Below are 13,684 nucleotides of genomic sequence, written 5' to 3'. Positions count from 1 at the left end.
CTCATGAGATCTGGTGAGTTGATAAGGGGTTTCCCCTTTCACTTGGCTCTCATTCTGTCTTGTCTGCCACCATGTAAGACATGCCTTTTGCCTTCCGCCACGATCGTGAGGCCTCCCCAGCCATGTGGAACTGAGTCTGTTAAACCTCTTTTTCTTTATAAATTACCCAGTCTTGGGTATTTCATTATCAGCAGTCTGAAAACAGACTAATACACCACTGAATCCAAAGCAACCCTCTGAAAACTCCACCCATCATCCCCAGCCCTTTTCCAGCCCCATCTGTGGAAATCTCTTACCTGTACCATACCTTCCTGCACAGTGGCCTCTGCTTTTCCCCTTCTTTTTCCTCTGTCAGGGATTTGTCTTTTATAGTCATAATCAGCCTTCCCTTACTGATCCAGCCTTTGTTGACTCTTCCTTCATTTAGACTTGTATGGCAGTAGGTTAACTTGTTTTCTCCCAAGGACCGTATCTCATGCTTATCTTCATGGTGCCTGGTATAGCATTGAGCACATCTGTGGCTTGGGATTGAGCACAGAGTGATAGGTTCATTAAAGCAAACATGTTGAAATCATTTATTTCCTCCTAAGAATTAGTAGTACTCTAATGGTACTTTTTAGAATGGTTCGCCAGTGAGATAGCTTGTTTTAGTTACTCACGGGATGGCTAGTCTCCCTTCAGATGTTCTTGATTCAAAGTGTTTTTCTTAAGACACTTGAGGTTCAGAGTCGAATATTAAATCCCTTTGTTCCTCACTTTATCTTTTGCTCATTATATTTTGGCACAGATGATTTTTTAAGCTTTCTCTTGGCTAATCAGATTAGCTCAGTACCATATTCTGTGACCCTTGGTTAGCCACTCTGCATATTGTCATGAGACATATTCCCCAGGTAAAGTAGCAACTGAGTTCACTGATGGTAGGTATTTACTTTCAAGCTTAAATTTGGTAACATGTACCAATTACACATATGACTAAGAACATACTAGTTTGTATTTGAGAACAATGTATAGAAATGGTAATGCTCTTTGAAGATGCTGAATTACCAGTCCTTTTGAAAACTTAACTGAAACTGTACACTTTGTAATCTGTCCTGTATGGTACTGTCCTGCAAGTATAGTAAATGAAAAATAAAGGTGTTTTCTTTCTTTCTTTCTTTGTTTTTTGAGACTGAGTCTCACTGTGTTGCCAAGGCTGAAGTGCAGTGGTGCAATCTCAGCTCACTGCAACCTCTGCCTCCCAGGTTCAGGTGATTCTCCTGCCTCAGCCTTCCGAGTAGCAGAATACTCCAAGTAGCAGAATACACCTGAGGTCGGGAGTTCAAGATCAGCCTAGCCAACATGGTAAAACTCAGTCTCTACTAAAAATACAAAAAATTAGAGACTCCAGACGTGTGCCACCACGCCTGCCTAATTTTTTGTATTTTTAGTAGAGATGGAGTTTTACCATGTTGGCTAGGCTGTTCTCAAACTCCTGACTTCAGGTAATCTGTGTGCCTCAGCCTCCCAAGTTCTGGGATTACAGGCGTGAGCCACCATGCCTGGCCATGTTTTCATTTTTAAGTTGGATTGTTGAGTGCTTATGGGAAACATTAATTTGCTGCATTTCCCTTATTTTTGGGGGAATATCTCATCAGGTATATGATTTTAAGAGGTTTGAATTAAACCTTCTTTGTATGTATGCTTATAAACATTCAAAGTACTTTTTCATTGAACTTTTTTTCTTGTCACTGATTTAAGACACGAATTACACTCTTGTTTCCTGAATTGTCACCAGATGCATATGCAGTGGGACTTTCTGAGGCTTTATTTACCTTATCTATCATAATTTAATTATTGTTATCATTTTAATGGAGCATTTCTTAAACTTTTCGGTCTCACAGCTCTTTCATACATTATATGCTAACAATTTTTTTTTAAATCTGTTTTCCAAAAAAATAGTGGGAAAAGTGCCATTTTGCAGGTATCATTAATGTCTGGCTTAAGACAAGCTGGATTTTCATCTCTTCTTCGGTATTCAGTCTAGAACCATCTGCTGTTTTGGTTGAAGTAAATCTACCTGAAGTAAATCTACCTGAAGAAAATCTACCTCTTAAAAATACATAGATGGAAAGGGAGGAGTAGCTAGTAGCATTTTCAGATAGTTGTAGATATTCTTCTTTTGCTGCTACACTAAAACTCTGCAAGTGGTAGTTTCTTAAAGGTCACTTGCAGTATAGAATCTGAAACTCTATTAGCAAATCTTTTCTACTCTCTTAATTAAATTCACTGGTCTGTCTTGTATTTGGAATGAATCTGTTACCCAGACATGGTTCTGTAGCATCATACATCCATCATCTGGAGACTGTTGGTTCCCTGAATTATGTAGTTCTTTTGAACGCTGACACATATCATTACAGAATATCAAAAATTTACATCATTAGCATCACTACTGATTTTATCAGAAAAGTCTTTAAGTATAGGAGAGCTGTTAAGTTTATGGTGGTAGGTACAAGTTCTTCCGACTTTAATTTTCACTTAAAAAGTTGAATTTTATTAATGACAAATGCTGTCAGCCTTTTTTTTTTTTTTAAAGGATGGGCTTTTTTCATTGATTTTTGAAAAAATATCTTTCAGATACCCAAGTCTGAATAATTATGCTTTGTCTGTCATTCATTCTTGGAAGTAACAATGATCTTCCACAAGAAAAGTAGCAGCTCAGTACTCAACTCAAACAGTTGCAACTGTGCTTTTCTTTGAGGCAATCATCTTATATTAGTGTCCAGCAGAAGCATTTCCTGTGTATTTGCCGTTTGGTGTCACAGGATGTTAAGGGATGCATACTCAAGGGTTGAAATTTAATAAAAACAGTTTTTACTGTTCATCAAGGACATTCTGAAGTGAAACAGACTTTTTAAAAAGTTGCAAGTGCTAGGTGGTGAAGAATACAGTGGTACAGTTTTGGTACCATTTGGCCTCAAAGGTGAGTAGCCTTACCCACCGTTACTTTTGCATTATTGGCAAATATCAATGCAATGAAAAAGGTAATTAAATATTTTAAGAAAATATTTTGACCTTGTGGACACCCAAATGATCTTGAGGACCCCTAGGGATTTATAGACCATACTTTGAAGAATGCTAATTTAGTGTGTTATAGTGTGAAAAGATTGCAAGCTCCATTTTAAAATACCTGGTGAAGTGTTGATCCCTTTTTATTGGGATGGCCTGCCGAATAGAGACATTCCCCCCAGTGCTTCTTAGGGGAACCTCATCCATAACACTGAATTGCATGCCTGTTTCAGTGTTTATTGTTGGTTTTAAGAATACAGGGGCCAGTCACTGTGGCTCAGGCCTGTAATCCCAGCACTTTGGGAGGCTGAGGTGGGCGGATCACCTGAGGTCAGGAGTTCAAGACCAGCCTGGCCAACATGGTGAAACCCCATGTCTACTAAAAATACAAAAAATTAGCCGGGTGTAGTGGCAGATGCCTGTAATCCCAGCTATTTGGGAGGCTGAGGCAGGAGAATCACTTGAACCCAGGAGGCAGAGGTTGCAGTGAGCCGAGATCGCGCCATCACACTCCAGCCTGGGCAACAAGAGCAAAACTCTGTCTCAAAAAGGAAAAAAAAGAAAAAATGAATACAGTACATATTTTTAAACCAGATTTGAACCACTTTTAAACTATTTCTTTTAGGTGTGTATTTATTACACTTCCGTTGGTGGATAACCTGTCTTTGTATTTCCTGTCTTATTTAATTCTCCTCACAACTCCATGAGGGAGGGACTTTTAAAAAATCTTCATTTTGCAGATGATATGACAGAAGCTCTAAGAGATTGTGTGACTAGCCCCTATTTCCTGATATTTAGAAATATATTGTTAAAACAGTCTCTTTAAGTAGGTAATAGAAATCCTGCTAGGTCTGCCTGGATAGATGCTCTGTGGTGACTCCAGCTTGTCTTTCCTCACTGCATTTCACAGGGCAGCCATCTTCAAGTCCCGTTCACCTTGGCAGCTAGTGGTTCTTTCTCACTCTCCTACTAAAGGCCCTACAGAAGGAGTAAGGAAGCTCTGTTTTTTGCTTACTCCTTTGAGTAACAGCCTTGCCACTGAACATTTGGAATCATACCAGCTTCTGACAATCTTATACTTGTGAGGGGGAACAAACAGGAACAAAAATATATGAGTTTAGTGTTTATTTCCTGAACTGCCACCAAGGTTGTGGCTGACTACAGTTTTGTATTTTACTGCCGGCTGCCTGAGCCAGGTCTACTCTCAGAAAAGTTAAATCTAATAGCAGAAGATGTTCCTTTATTTAGTGGCTAGAGACTTCTAAAAACAATGTTTGTACTATTCATATTCAGGTATTCATACATAAATATGTGGTAGCTTTAATAGTCTGAGGATGGGATGAGGAGGATTAAAAGAAAAAACCGCAATGTAGGATAATATTAAGGTTTGGAATCAAAAACATATTAAAACTTACAGTTTACTCTTCAGTTTCTTAATTATGAAATGTTTCAAATGTACAGAAAAGTGTAGTGAATAGTATAACCTATGCCTAACAGCTATATTTCATAAGTGTTGACATTTGCCATATTTCTTTAAAGCTAGAAAACGTTTTAGATTTCTTCCCCCTGCCCAGACCCCCCAACTCTTACCTCACTTGCTGGAGTTAACTATTGTCCTGGAGTTGGCGTGTATTATTGTGACTCATTGTGACTAGTCTGCAATTCTCAAAACAAAATCTGTATAGTTTAACTGGTGGAAACCAACCAAATTTCTTGGAGATGTGTTAGGCAATGTATTCCAAATTGCTAGCAGTTGTGGAAGTCCAGTGTTGAGCTTGAGTAGAGATTTTTTAGTGTAGGTTATATCTTGACAAGCCGTTTTTTCTTCTATTTTTATAGTACATTAATTAAATTTTTTTTCTGGAATTTTAACATAAATTAGATGATCAAAAGTAATTATCAGTGAAACTTAAAAATTCAGTCCCATGGTTTCTAGTGAAATACTGAATGATCAGTAGAGTATAAGGATAAAAGATGTTTAAATTGTTTTGACCTTGACACCTATGTGTTATTTTGGTAATGTAGTTTCTCTTCTTCTTCATCTGTATTGTAATAATCACACTGACAGTGTTTTTGTTGTTGTTTTTGAGACAAGGTATCTCTCTGTTACCCAGGTTGGAGTGTGGTGGCACCATCTTGGCTTACTGTAACCTCTGCCTCCTGGGTTCAAGTGATTCTCATTCCTCAGCCTCCCAAGTAGCTGTAGCTAGGATTACAGGCATGTGCCACCACGCCTGGCTAATTTTCGTATTTTTAGTAGAGGTTTTACCATGTTATCCAGGCTGGTCTCAAACTCCTGGCCTTAAGTGGTCTGCCTGCCTGGGCCCCCCAAAGTGTTGGCATTACAGAAGTCAAACACTGCGCCTGGCCACTGACAATGTTTTGAATATGGAATAGTATTTAGAGTATTCTTTCTCAGAAGACTTGATCTCTAATTTATGCAAACAATATTGGCACATTATTTTTTTCTTCAGTTTTATTTATTGCTATGAATGTATTAGTGTGACCTCAACTTTTAGTTCCAGTGTTCATGAATTCCACCTAAATTTTATGGTCTCGAATTTATTGAAGTTTGGATTGTGATTCTACTAAATATCTTTATTTAGGATCTCTGTTTTCTGTATATCTTTGTTATGATTTTTATGGAGAATGCCAGAAAGCGTCATCAAGTTTTTACTTTTATTGTATGCTGTATTTGCCTGTTTCTAAAATTTTGTGATAGTCAGCTTTGATCACACCTGTCCATTTCATATTTGATAAAACAGTTAGGAAGAACTTAGGAAATTCTTGTCATATCTGGAGAAAATGACAGGCTGTACCAACATATTTCTCTTTCTTCCTTTTGATTTTCTGTAGCTTCCAGTTTATAAAGTTGGTTCTTTGCTTTGATTCATTGTATACTTAAAATCTTAGGAAGAACTTGTTTCTTTGTATAACTAAACCTAACTTAGTAAAATCAATTAAAATGTAAATTACTTCAGTGTGGGCAATATGGTGATTCTCCGTCTCTGCTAAAAATACAAAAAAAATTAGCCAGGCATGGTGGCATGCACTTGTAGCCCCAGCTCTTCTGGAGGCTGAGGCAGGAGAATCGCTTGAACCCGGGAGGTGGAGGCTGCAGTGAGCTGAGATAGTGTCACTGCACTCCAGCCTGGGCAACAGAGTGAGACTCGGTCTCAAAAAAAAAAAAAGAAAAAAAATTAAATTACTTAGTTGAGGTATTAAAACTAAGTAATTGAAACAATTTTAATTTTAAAATATTTTAATTTTAAAAATTTCATTTTCTTTGGCTTTTTCAAATAACGTTATTGCCACTGTTTTTAAAAACCTCATCCAAGATTATAGTAGCATGATTTTTTCTCTAGTTCTTTGAGCATAAGGGTACCATTATCAAAATTTAAAATGTAAAAAATGCCATGTAACTGATTTTTCTCTCTGCAGTATAGCATTGCATTATAAAAACAGAGACAGGTTATTTGGTTGCCTTTGTATTTTTATCACTTAGAAATGTAGTCTGTTGAGGGTCCGGTGCAGTGGCTCACACCTGTAATCTCAGCACTTTGGGAGGCCAAGGTGGGCAGATCACTTAAGGCCAGGAGTTTGAGACCAGCCTGGCCAACTTGGAGAAACCCCATCACTACTAAAAATACAAAAATTAACCAAGCATGGTGGTGCGCGTCTGTAATCCCAGCTACTTAGTGCACGTCTATAATTCCAGCCAGGAGTTCAAGACCAGCCCGGCCAACTTGGCGAAACCCCGTCCCTACTAAAAATACAAAAATCAGTCCAGCGTGGTGGCAGACACCTGTAATCTCAGCTGCTCAGGAGGCTGAGGCACGAGAATCATTTGAACCCGGGAAGCAGAGGTTGCAGCGAGCTGGGATTGTGCTACTGCACTCTAGCCTGGGCAACAGAGTGAGACAGTCTCAAAAAAAAAAAAAAAGAAAAAAGAGAGAAAGGTAGTCTGTTGATATGGTGATAGCACTAGTACAGTAATTCCTTTGGAAAAAAGAAGAAAAGAAGATAAGACTTTAAAACTGACCTATTTCTTTAAAAAGCAATAAAACATGTCGATTTAATGAAGGTTTTCAAGTAAAAAAGTAGCAGCCCTAGTGGCCAGGTAGAGGCTCATGCCTGTAACCCCAGCACTTTGGGAGGCCAGATGGAGTGGACTGCTTGAGCCCAGAAGTTAGAGAGAGACCAGCCTGGACAAAAGAGTGAAACCCTATCTCTACAAAAAATAACTGGGTGTGGTGGCGTGCAACTGTAGTCTCAGCTGTTTTGGAGGCTCAGGTGGGAGGATCACCTGAGCCTGAGATGTTGAGGCTACTGTGAGCTGTGATTGTGCCACTGCACTCCAGTGTCAGTGACAGAGTGAGACCCTGTTTAAAAAAAACAAACAAACTGTAGCTCCTTCTGCCCCAGCATTACTAGTGCCACTTTTGGGGTACCCAGTGCTGGTAAAAAGGCTATACAACAAAAAGTTGGATCACAGCAGAATAGGAAGGGTTACCAAAAAATGAATTAGAGACCTACACTTGAACTATGTTCTTGATTACATTGGTTCTGATACAAAGTGCCTAGTACCATTTTACATTCTCATAACTATTTGTTTTGGAAGAATCGAAGGAAGTTTTAATTACAGCATATAGATACACAGTGTTTACATCTTTATTAAGCAATGATTTTATTAAGCTCTAGCTGCTTTATTAAGCTTTATTAAGTGGACAGAAATAGGTAACCTGTTGAGCGCTTATTTTGTTTGCTATGGTGAGCACTTATACAGTGTGGATGCAGAATCAATTTGTGAGGTACTAGGCAACATTAAGAAATAAAGAGAAACAGAACGGAAAAATGGAAAAAATCTATATAGATATCTATATATTCATATATATGTGGAATAGAATGGGAAAATGGAGAAATAGAATGAAAAAAGATATATATATATAATATATATTATCCATTAGATATATATCTAAAATATATATATATGTAATATATATATATATATATATATTTTTTTTTTTTTTTTTTTTTCTTTGAGACAAAATCTTGCTCTGTTTCCCAGGCTGGAGTACAGTAGCATGATCTCAGCTCACTGCAACCCCTGCCTCCTGAGTTCAAGCGATTCTCATGCCTCAGCCTCCTGAGTAACTGGAATTACAGGCATGCATCACCATGGCTGGCTAATTTTTGTATTTTTAGTAGAGACAGGGTTTTGCTGTGTTGACCAGGCTGGTCTGGAACTCCTGGCTTCAGCCTCCTGAAGTGCTGGGATTACAAGTGTGAACCACCACGCCTGGCCAATATTTGTTTTTATTTGGAACATTTCAAACATACACTGAAGTAGAATAATATAACAAATTCTATGTACTCCCACCCAACTTTAGGAATTTATAGTAGTTTTTTTTTTTTTTTTTTTTGAGTCAGAGTTTCAGTCTGTCACCAGGCTGGAGTGCAATGGCGCGATCTCGGCTCACTACAACCTCTGCTTCCCGGGTTCAAGTGATTCTCCTGCCTCAGCCTCCCAAGTAACTGGGACTATAGTCGCACACCACCACACCCAGCTAATTTTTTGTATTTTTAGTAGAGACAGGGTTTCACCATGTTGGCCAGGATGGTCGCGATCTCTTGACCTAGTGATCCTTCTGCCTTGGCCTCCCAAAGTGCTGGGATTACAGGCGTGAGCAGCCACCGCGCCCTGCTATAGTAGATTTTTAAATTTGCTATCAATGATTAGCAGCAAATTACTTTTGTAAAAAGATATAATTTCACTTATATATGTTTGTATTTCTCTGCCATCAGTCTTGGTAAAAAAAAATTTTTTTTTTTTGTGACAGAGTCCTGCTCTGTCACCTAGGCTGGAGTGCAGTGGCACAATCTCGGCTCACTGCAACCTCCGCCTCCCGGGTTCAAGCGATCGTGCTGCCTCGGCCTCCCAAGTAGCTAGGATTACAGGTGTGTGCCGCCACGCCTGGCTAATTTTTTGTATTTTTAGTAGAGATGGGGTTTCATCATGTTGGCCAGGCTGGTCTCAAAACTCCTGACCTCAAGTGATCCACCTACCTCGGCCTCCCCAAGTGCTGGAATTACAGGCGTGAGCCACCACGCCTGGCCATAGTCTTGGTAAATTTTATCTCCTAAGGCTCTATTAGGCTATATATCACTTGATAAAGTCAAAATATATCAAAGTGATATATCAAAGTGACATGTAGTTTCTTCACTTATTATGGAACTCAGTTCCTTTGTAAATTATCTGTTTGGTTTGCCCTGAAGAAACAAATTCCTTTTTAGAAAAATGCATAACCATAGTATCATTATGACACCTAAAAAAATTAACAATTCCAAAATATCATGGTTGATGTAGTCACTGGGAACTATGTGATGCTTAAATTCCAATGTTTTCTGATACTTTTTCCCTTTAAATACATTCTGTTTTCTGGTTTATGGTCCAACTCTATCAGAAGTCACCATGGATTGCAGTTGTATAGGTTATAGCATCCCCTGGAGAAGATACACTTATCAAGTCATTCAAATTACTATGAAGACATGATTCAGTCTTTCTGCAGAACTGTTTGAGGGATTTGGCTGATAAGGAAATGACGAATAGAAAATTATTTCTAGAACAGTACTGAGGTACTGATGTCAAACTGGAGACAGTGTTAGGGAAAGTACGAAAGCTGTGTTCACTGAGCATCATACGGATTGTTTTCAGATTGCATCAAGTTGAAGTTAATAAGCAGATAAGTTTAGAAGGAAAATCTTGTCAATCCACTATGACCAGACTTTAGGGAATAGGGGGCTTTAAAATAAAAGTTAAAGTAAGATAGAAGTAGGTGGTATGAGAATTCATATGATGAATGGAATAAAAAATGTTATTTAACGTAATGGAGTGAATATGAATAGGAACTGTGTTGGTATATCCCAATATAAATATTAGGGACATTATATACAACTTGTATACAAACCTCAGTTTAGAGTATGACTTTCTTACCTGGAATATTGATCAATAATTGAGAAACCAATTTTGTCTTGAGTTTAAAATCTCTTGAAAGTTAGGTCCGTTTATATATCTTTAATGCAAAAATGACTAACTAAACATGTTTCAAGTTCTGAAAGAAAACCTTAGTCTTACATGTTCCTACCAGCTGTTAGATAGACAGCCGTGGCCTGCCCAGAGGGGAAACTCTGGTAGTGGCCAGCACACTTTGAAAGACTGCTCTGTTTAGAAAGAAATCCAGCTAAAGTCTTTTTTTTTTTTTTTTTTTTTTAAAGAACTTCATGTATGTGTATCAGCCCACAAATTCTTGCTTATACAGACTGTATCATTAGCTATTTCAAAATAAGAAAGAGTAAAAAGCCCTACAGAGACATACTATACACACTATTTTTACTTTTTTTTTTTTTTTTTTAAAGATGGAATCTCGCTCTGTTGCTCAGGCTGGAGTGCAATGTCGCAATCTCGGCTCACTGCGACCTCCGCCTCCCGGGTTCAAGGAATTCTCCTGCCTCAGCCTTCCAAGTAACTATTACTACAGGCGCCTGCCACCACACCCAGCTAATTTTTTTTTTTGAGGCAGAGTCTTGCTCTGTCACCAGGCTAGAGTGCAGTGGCACGATCTCAGCTCACTGCAACCTCCGCCTCCCAGATTCAAGCGATTCTTCTGCCTTAAGCCTCCCAAATAGCTGGGACTATAGGCACGCACCACCACACCCAGCTAATTTTTGTATTTTTAGTAGAGATGGGGTTCTACCATGTTGGCCAGGATGGTCTTGATCTCTTGACGTCATGATCTGCCCACGTGAGCCTCCCAAAAGTGCTGGGATTACAGGCGTGAGCCACTGTGCCTGGCCCCCTAGCTGACTTTTGTATTTTAAGTAGCGATGGGCTTTCACCATGTTGGCCAGGCTGGCTTCAAACTCCTGACCTCAAGTGATCCTCCCACCTCAGGCCTCCCAAACCTCTCAAAGTGCTGGAATTACAGGCATGAGCCACCGCGCCCAGCCTCACTTTTTTTTCCCCCGCTCTAAAAGAACCTTTCTTGAGAATATGTTATGGTTGAAAGTTGTGGCATTTTCTGTTAATAGAGGGGGAAGAAAGTACACCACCCAGTGTGGTTCACAGCCTCAGTTTCTTTCATATAACCATGCAGAACTTAATGACTATGATGATTTGACACATTTTTTTCCTTACTGTATACTGTGTTATGTGCCAGACTTTTCTTGAAACACCTGTACCATTTAGCAAAGAAAAAGGTCTGATTTAGAGCACTTCTCAACCCTTTTTCTGCTGCTTCTAGGTGAAAGCTGATGTGTCTTACATTTACAAGTACAGGACAGACTCCTATAGATGAGGGGCTGTGGCATAGATGCCCCAGGTGCTGTCAGTGTTTACCCATAGCCTCTCAAGGCCTTGCCATTACTGTGCACACTAGCCAAATTCTACCTCTCGGCACCTTTGCCTCTGCCTGAGAGCTTTTCTTGCTGCCGCTACTCTGCCTGCCTGGAGGGCAGGCCAGAAATGCCAGGATATTAACACTCACTTTGGGAGTGGTGTTCAGCCAGTGTCTGCCAGGAGTTGGTGGATAAACACCCAGCTCTTTTAATCCTCAGATAGGGTGATTAAGGCACATACTAAGCAATAGTTGTCCTTAGTAGTATCTGGCTGGTACTGGTTTTCTACACTAATCACTTCACAGGCTTGTTTCTTCTTCCTCTCTCTCTTTTCCAACCCTCAGTGTCTTCTGACAAATAAACTACCTTAACTTTATTTATTTATTTATTTATTTATTTATTTATTTATTTATTTATTTGAGACAGGGTGTCAGTCTGTCGCCCAGGCTGGAGTGCAGTGGCCCGATTTCAGCTCATGGCACCCCTGACCTCTTAGGCTCTAGTGATTTCCCCACCTCAGCCTCCTGAGTAACTGGGGCTGCAAGTGTGTGCCACCACACATGGCTGCCTGCCTGCCTGCCTGCCTGCCTGCCTGCCTTCCTTCCTTCCTTCCTTCCTTCCTTCCTTCCTTCCTTCCTTCCTTCCTTCCTTCCTTCCTTCCTTCCTTCCTTCCTTCCTTCCTTCCTTCCTTCCTTCCTCCCTCCCTCCCTCCCTCCCTCCCTCCCCCCCCTTCCCTCCTTCCCTCCTTCCCTCCTTCCCTCCTTCCCTCCTTCCCTCCTTCCTTCTTTAGTTTCGCCATGTTGCCCAGGCTGGGATTTCTCCATGTTGGCCAGGTTGGTGTCGAACTCCTGACCTCAAGTGATCAATCGCCTCGGCCTCCCAAAGTGCTGGGATTATAGGCGTGAACCACTGCGCCCGCCCCCCTCCAAATTCATATGTTGAAGTCCTAACCCCAGGTACCTCAGAATGTGACTGTATTTGGAGATCAGACCTTTAAAGAGGCGATGAAGCTAAAAAGAGGCAGTGGCAATTGACTGGTGTCCTTATAAGAGAAGGAAATTTGGATACCCAGGAGAGACCGGGGGTACACATGAACAGAGGAATGGCAGTGTGAGGAGGCAGCAAGTGAGTGGCCATCTGCAAGCCCAGGAGCTGAGCCTTAGAAGAAACCAAAGTTATAGGCCCCTCAATCTTGGACTTCAGCCCCCAGAACTGTGAGAAAATACCTTCCTGTAGCTTAAGCCACCCAGTCTGTGGAAATTTGTTATGGCAGCCCTAGCAAGCTAATGCAGTGTGATTCAATACTTGTGGTTTAATTTTTTGAACTAAGAAGTCTAGTTGATGGATTTTTAGAAAAATTGATTTTCTTCTTGTGTTTTGCTTTTTTTGTTACTAAAATTTTAATTGAAACATAACCTACATTTAAGAAAACAGCACAAATCATAAGTTTATACTGTTGATTTCTCGCAAAGTGAACACATCCCTGTAACCACCACCCAGGTAACAAAAGAACATTGTCAGCTATGCTTTGATTTCTGAATTCATAGATCCAGTATCAAATTTTCTAGACTAATTTTTTTTTACGTATCTTCAGTAACTTACTCCCTTTCAAATGTAGATTACTGTTTTTTAACCTTCAAGCACAAGTTTTACATGGATACAACCAGTATTGTTTAGAAATGTTGCAATATTAGGAATATTAAGCTTCTTAAGAACTAGGTTTTTAACACGAACCAACCAGAAAGTTATAGTTCCAACATTTATCTTTCTTTCTTTCTTTTCTTTTTTTTTTTAATAAGAGACTGGTTATTTATTTATTTAGAGACAGGGTCTTGCTCTGTCACCCAGGCTATACTGCAGTGCTGTGATCTCGGTTCACTGCAGTCTCTAACTTCTGGGCTCAAGCCATCTTCCCACCCCAGCCTCCCAAATAGCTGGGACTACAGACATACACCACCACACCCAGCTAATTTTTAAAAAAGTTTTTTTGCAGAGACAGGGTCTCGTTTTCTTGCTCAGGCTGGTATCAAACTCCCCTGCCTTGGCCTCCCAAAGTGTTGGGATTATAGGTGTGTGCCACTGTGCCCAGCTGAGACTGGTTATCTTTGTAAGACACATAGCCTGGTAAATTTATCATTACATAGGCTCCAATTAGTTTTTCTTTCTCCCACTTAACATCTTTTAAAAATTTTTTCTCACAAGGCTTAGAAGCAAATAAAAACTTTTGTGGAAAGTGAATGTCAGT

General features: G+C 39.8%; 1 protein-coding gene across 1 annotated transcript in view; it reads left to right on the top strand.

The window, feature by feature from the left end:
- The window catches only part of GTF2F2 (general transcription factor IIF subunit 2), a 169,418-nt gene that overhangs the window by 39,049 nt on the left and 116,685 nt on the right, over positions 1-13,684 (top strand). The window lies entirely within an intron of this gene.

The sequence above is a fragment of the Rhinopithecus roxellana genome, chromosome 18, assembly GCF_007565055.1.
Source record: "Rhinopithecus roxellana isolate Shanxi Qingling chromosome 18, ASM756505v1, whole genome shotgun sequence".
NCBI classification, from domain to species: Eukaryota; Metazoa; Chordata; class Mammalia; order Primates; family Cercopithecidae; genus Rhinopithecus; species Rhinopithecus roxellana.
Note: the sequence above shows the minus strand (reverse complement) of the source record. Positions and strands in the feature narration are given on the sequence as shown.